This window comes from Numida meleagris, unplaced genomic scaffold (genome assembly GCF_002078875.1).
Source record: "Numida meleagris isolate 19003 breed g44 Domestic line unplaced genomic scaffold, NumMel1.0 unplaced_Scaffold119, whole genome shotgun sequence".
Taxonomy (NCBI): Eukaryota; Metazoa; Chordata; class Aves; order Galliformes; family Numididae; genus Numida; species Numida meleagris.
The window spans coordinates 1,460,177-1,466,176 of NW_018362987.1; the positions used below are offsets into that span (position 1 = coordinate 1,460,177).

Sequence of the window (6,000 nt, forward strand, 5' to 3'; positions counted from 1 at the left end):
GACTCTACGGGTTTTAAAATGTGGATCTCACATACACATGGGCACACACCTTCATCCCTGTTAGAAATCCAGGTCTCACCCTCTGCACAAGAACAGCAAATGTTTAAGGAGCAGAAAGTCCCAATCTTTGCTGTCCTGGCAGCATGAGCTGAGTGCCTGCCAGGTGAAATCCCAGTCTGCTGCTGCCACGCCACCAGCACATAAATCCCTTGGAGCACATTTTGTAAAGACAGAGTAACTGATACACATGGGAGGAAGGCTGAAAGACTCATCTTTAAAGTTAAAAAGAATAACATCTAACATTTCTAATGCAAGCATCCATTTCATAGCTTGTCTGAAACAGGGCAAACAGGCAAAACAAGGTTCTTTACCAACTACTCCCAGCTTGTCACACTGAAAATATCTCCGTTTTTCGATGCACACTGCTAAAAGCTTGACCAGGTGAGGTCTGCAGAAGCAATGTGGGTGCCTCACAGTGCCCCTGCTGCCCCACGTAAGGTTTGCTCCTGTCCACAGAAGCCAAAGATGTCAGCCACTGCTGATGTGCACTGGGGCTATGTGCATTGGTTTGGGAGCTCAGGCAGGCAACAAAAATGCTCCCTCCATCTGCATGAGATCTGCTTCATTAAGGAGCCTGTATCCAGTAATAAACTATAAAAAAGAATGTGATTAGCATAATGATACTGATTGCACCATCACAATGATGACACAGAACAAAAACCGGTATCTCAAAACACCCATCATGAGACTGAGAGAGATGAAGCAACTTCGGCAAGTCTCCCAGCTTCCACCTCCTCAAGTTTACACAACCTTTTCTCTATATTCACAGCAAATATTAAAGGAACTTACAGATCCTCTTCCATTTTCAAAACAGGGAGTGCTGGTAAGTGAAGCGTTTCCCTCCACCACTTCAATCACAGAGAGGTTGGAATACCAAAATCACAGTTACACCAGGAGATTCTATAAGCACGAGGAAACCTCATAGAACAAGATCTCTTTTGCGTCATTTTTGGGAGATGCAGTTGAGCACAACAACCAAATTGGAGAGCAAATGGCTCTTTGATTAAAGGACAAGATCTGCCTGCAATAACACCAGCTGCTGCCTATAACTCTGCTCTCGGCCTGCTGGCCAAGGTGCAGGAGTCCGCAATTTTCCACCTACAGGTCTGCTTGGAGGATAACTAAGGACCCACACTACATGTCATGATCTTGGTTTTCATTTCAAAGTCCATGTGTTCACTGCTGAGCAAGTGATGGACAACCCCAGGAAGTACAGCAGAGGCCTCTGGGATGGCTGTGTGGGCCACAGAACTGTCATCGTGCTCTAAAAGCTGGCTTGCAATTTAACACACCACACCTTACTACTTCTAAACTGGCAGCAAAAAGCATTACTTTCCATCATTAACACTGACAAGACAGAAACAGCAGAAAAAGACCCACTGATGTCCCTTTGGCACCTGAATGAAGGAAGGCCTGGGTGGAAGATGGGGAAAAGGGAACAGAAGTATTTACAGAAGGGAAGGAACGCTGTTGTAAAAGGAAAATCTAGACCAGTGATCCCAAATGCCTTCCTCATGCTTGCACAGTGCTTTTATTCTCTAAGCGAGGACCTTTGCTGCCAAGGCAACAGTCACTAAAGAAATCAGCGAAATAACCAGCCATCTCAGAAACCACAACCAGCTCCATGGAGCCAAGGAGATTTGCAAATCTTTTCCCATGCAGTAGGGGCATTTTAGTTGCAAACTATGCATCATTAGTCAGCACCCCCAAAAAGTTGAGGTGATAAAGCCATTAGCAAAAGTATTGCTAAAACAAGCAATGCCTGGAGATAAGTAAGCACCGTTTAAAGATAAAATAATGACACTTTCTCTCTTGAAAATTAACACACACTGACAAATACACTGATGATGACTGCACACACAAGCAGGAGAAAAGCAAGTGCTGTAACGACTGAAGTTTTAATGCTTTAGCCAGCAACCCACCAGACAATTCCAAAAACTCACCAGCAAGCAGAAGTTACACAGACACTAAATATAGTCTGGAGGAAGCTCTCGTCCCCCAGTTTTATAGCACAAAATAAACTGCTTATAACAGCAGCATGTGAGTCACGGTAGTAGTCACCTCCTCTACAGGAATTTTGTCATCACTCACAATTATGCTCCCACACTTCCCTAACTTCATGTCCTGCACCTACAAAGCACCTCTGCACACCAATCTCACTAACATGAGCTCTCAAGCAATGCACTGAATCATCTCCCTCTCTGCGGGATATCCTTGCCTCTAAACTAGAAATTGCCCCTTGCACAATACTGCACTACCGGCAAGCAAGAGACTGCTGGCATTTAAAACATTAAGTGATACCAGCTTTGTGCTGTAAAGACAAATATTTGCAAATAGAAGCTATCCGTAAATATAAAATAGAGGCATGGATGAGCATACAAGTTTCAAAGAGCTCAGAGATCGGTTTCCAAGGTTAGTCCTTGATAGAAAACATTGTCCCCCAGATGCGAAGCTGGAGCAAGCAGAATTACTACTGACAAAGTAGACAGAATTACTATGACAAGACAGGCTGCAATCGATCTGCAAAGCAACTCCCACATACCCGCAACAGCTGCTTACACAGTCTCAGAGAGAAAAAATTGCATGCATACTACATAAACCCCCGAGCAGCCTGTTTTTGCCTAAATTATTCTACAGGAAAGAAATAAGCCTACCCTAGTTTATAGGAGCAAAGCAATGGCAATGCACTTGCAGGCAGGGATCTCAGCAGAACAGCTCTGACTCAATGCCAGAGTTCAGCAGCAAGGATTTCAAACTGAAAGTACTTGCACTGAACCTGAATAAACAAACAAGTTTCAGAGAGGAAACACTACTAGCAGATATCTTTAAATCTGTTACACAAATACATAACCTATACAGCGTACGTGTGTATTATACACACGCTCCCTGTACTAATTCATAGAGACAACTTTTTCCTCCAGCCCTGATGAGAAGGAAAGCCTCACTCTTGGCTTCTTCGTAGCCCTAAATCTCTCTGCTCAACTTTATTCCTCACCCTCCTTCTTTCTGCAGAACAGAAGTAGCTATAGAAACCAGCAAACACTCAGAGAAGGCTTCACCTGACCAGCAAGCTCATTATCTGTCCAGTTGCTAAGCAGGGCTTTTGTTCTGACGCTACGGAAATCCTGCTTCGAGTGATCTGGGCGTGGACAGGACGGGGTGAGGAAGTTAAGCACTGGCTTTGCTTTAAGTTTTGAAGAATTATTTCATCCCCAAAAGTCTCATCACACAATGCAGGACCAAAAGAGCAGTCAGCACCTGTAGGAACAGCTAAGGGCTTTCCACCTACTGCAAGGATGGTCCAAGCGTAGTGTACAGGTCATTTTGTACTGCATGCCACAGCCCTGATGTCTGAGTTCTTAAGTAACACACCACCTGCAGCAGAAATGGGATGTGTATTAGCTTTTTTGAATGGCTGCAATTGAAAACCATTCTTCTAATCTCCCCACACATACGCTTTTAATTTTGAGCAAGAAAGATGCAAACAACCCACCTTCCCCCAGAGTTGATTTTCACTGGAAAAAACAAATCTAAATTCAACTTCTAAGAACTTCATTTTGCAATTCTAACAGATTGCCTTACACATGGGTAGATCTGCTTTGACACTGGGATCTTTAACTCTTCAGCAAAGACTTCAATAGCAGAACTGAAGCTATCCACAGCACCCGTCACTTCTGCGCTATCTAAGAAGCAAGCCCCCACGAACCCCACTCAAACCTGGCACGTGTGCTCTCTGGCCAGAAGCAGCCTGCACTCGGGCAGCTCTAAGCGCTGGCTGTCATCTCCTCCACAGCTAAAGCACGTCTGTGTTGTGCGTTGGGATCTGGGTCAGGCAGAGGTAGGGCAGAGCTAGAAATAGAGCCTGTGTCCTCGTGTGGCCTCAGAGCTAACGCCAGTACTAAAATGCACAAAGTGATACTTCCCTGCCTCTTGAAACTGTCCAGACCTCCTTATGTCTAAATGGAGACAACAGGAGAGCTTGGAGGGAAAACAGATGAAATACCAAAAAATGCAGAAAAAGCATCCTTTTCCCCCAGGGCACAGAAATGGGGAGAGCATGGGATAGAGCAAAAGGATGGAAATAAGAAGGTAAGAAGGAAACGAGACAAAACACTTGTGAAGTGTTCCATATTTTGGCTTGGTTAGCCAAGCTGAGGTGGTTTGGGCTGCCTTTTTTTTGTCTGCTTTGAATACCTAAAAGTCAGTTAGAAAGCCAGATTTGTGGTGAGCCTCTGGGAATCCAAGTAGCGCAGCAGCAAGAATTAAAAACAGAAAAAAAAAAAAGAAGAAAACAAGAAAAAACACCACACGTTTATCAAAACAGAAAGGGAAGTTTTGCCAAGGGAAGACGAGAGCAGTCTTGTGACAGATCGTAATGGAGCTCTAAAATGCCTTCGCCAGCATATTTGTAAAAACAGTCACACAGACTGGGAAAATGAAAACCAGCAGAAAGTATATCAAAATTAGAGCCTGCACTGAAGGCTTAAATCAGTTAATTGTCATATCTTTTAACATTTGGCCTTGTTCCTGGACTAGATGGGATGCTATCCCACTAGATAGCATCCAGACCACAACAGCTCCTTCCTCCTGATTGCCTTTCCCTGAGCTCCAACTAATGCAAAAGAAAACTGGGTTTGTGTGCTTAGAAACTTGACTTAGAATATGTTTTCATATCTCATTAGAGATATAAATATTTTATTTCAAATACACTACTTTTGAAGCCCAGCCCAGCAGAACTAGATCAAAAAGCCTCCAAGCCCCAAGAGTTGAAATATAAGAAAAAGAGAACAAAAATATTCAGCATCTTTTCTGGCATAGCTCTCCCTAGCCTGGTTTTTGAACCCACATTCCTTCTTTATCCAGTAGTAAACTGTTCAGGGTTGCATACATCAAATGCTCAGATATGGAAAACGTATCTGTAGGCAGAAGGAGAGGAAGATTGCTCTTGTGCAGCTGGCCCGGATCAACCATTTTAGATTGCCAACAAGTTAATGATATACAACCCTAATGACTGGAACTTGCCTTACCAGAGCCAGATCTACTGAAAATTCAGACAAACTGCCCTGGTATCTTCCTTTTGTGGTTAACACTAGAGACAAGAAAACTACCTTGCAGCTCGCTTGCCAAACTTCAGCTGCATTCCTTCTTCTTCTCACCGCCAGCCACACTGATGCCAAATCTCCTGTCTGCAGTGGAGATCTGCCACTATCTGCCTTCAGCTTAATGGCAGAAACACGTTCATGTCCATTCAGCAGTATCCAGCGCATCTGGAGATGCATCCTTTCTCTGCCCCAGCTGGGCCACGCACTACCTCCTTCTTAAAAAGCAAGGAAGAGTGCCAGAAAGGGAGAGCAGTTCAGAGCAGCTCTGTTTCCCACTCTGTGGGTCCCTATTTTTATTCTTTGCTTTTTCCTTCATGAAGATAATTTCAGGATTGGTGCAATCCCTCCCACTGATTACAATACTGAGACGTGGGCAAATCCTACTCCAGTCTTCCTTCCAATAACAATTCAGCATGGAACTCAAAGAACAGATGCATATAACCTTCCTCCCAAAAATGTTACGCATTCCTAACATTTTTCATTGTCAGATATTAGAAGAGCACAAACAGCGCTTACAAACACACCTGCTTCAACACTACCGGTGACGGTAACTGTGTGTTACTGGGTGTCAATGGCCAAGACCACTGGCAGGATTACCTGAAAGCTCAGAGGTCAGTTCAAAGTCTGCAAAATACTCAATCTTTCCAATAAGCTTTCTCAGCTTATTTTCAAAGTTCTGACGAACTCTGCTTACCGATAAGAAACAGATGAGAGAGAAGATAACAAGCTTGCACCTTGTTATCTAACTGCTCTGGAAATTATGAATATTTCAGTAACAGACCAAAAGACTCAGAAGTTTTTCTCACAGACATCCTATTACCTCTCTCTCCCCCCCCCC

The 6,000-nt window shown here is 43.8% G+C and overlaps 1 protein-coding gene across 12 annotated transcripts in view; it reads right to left on the reverse strand.

Annotated features, from left to right (window-relative positions):
- The window catches only part of SGMS1 (sphingomyelin synthase 1), an 80,190-nt gene that overhangs the window by 19,507 nt on the left and 54,683 nt on the right, over positions 1-6,000 (reverse strand). Inside the window, exon 4 of one of the 12 annotated variants that reach the window (XM_021381811.1) lies at positions 3,350-3,435. The exons of 6 other annotated variants lie outside the window; for them this stretch is intronic. The gene's annotated coding sequence lies outside the window, so the exon portion shown is untranslated. 5 more of the 12 variants (XM_021381812.1, XM_021381818.1, XM_021381814.1 and 2 more) reach the window with 5 other exon arrangements.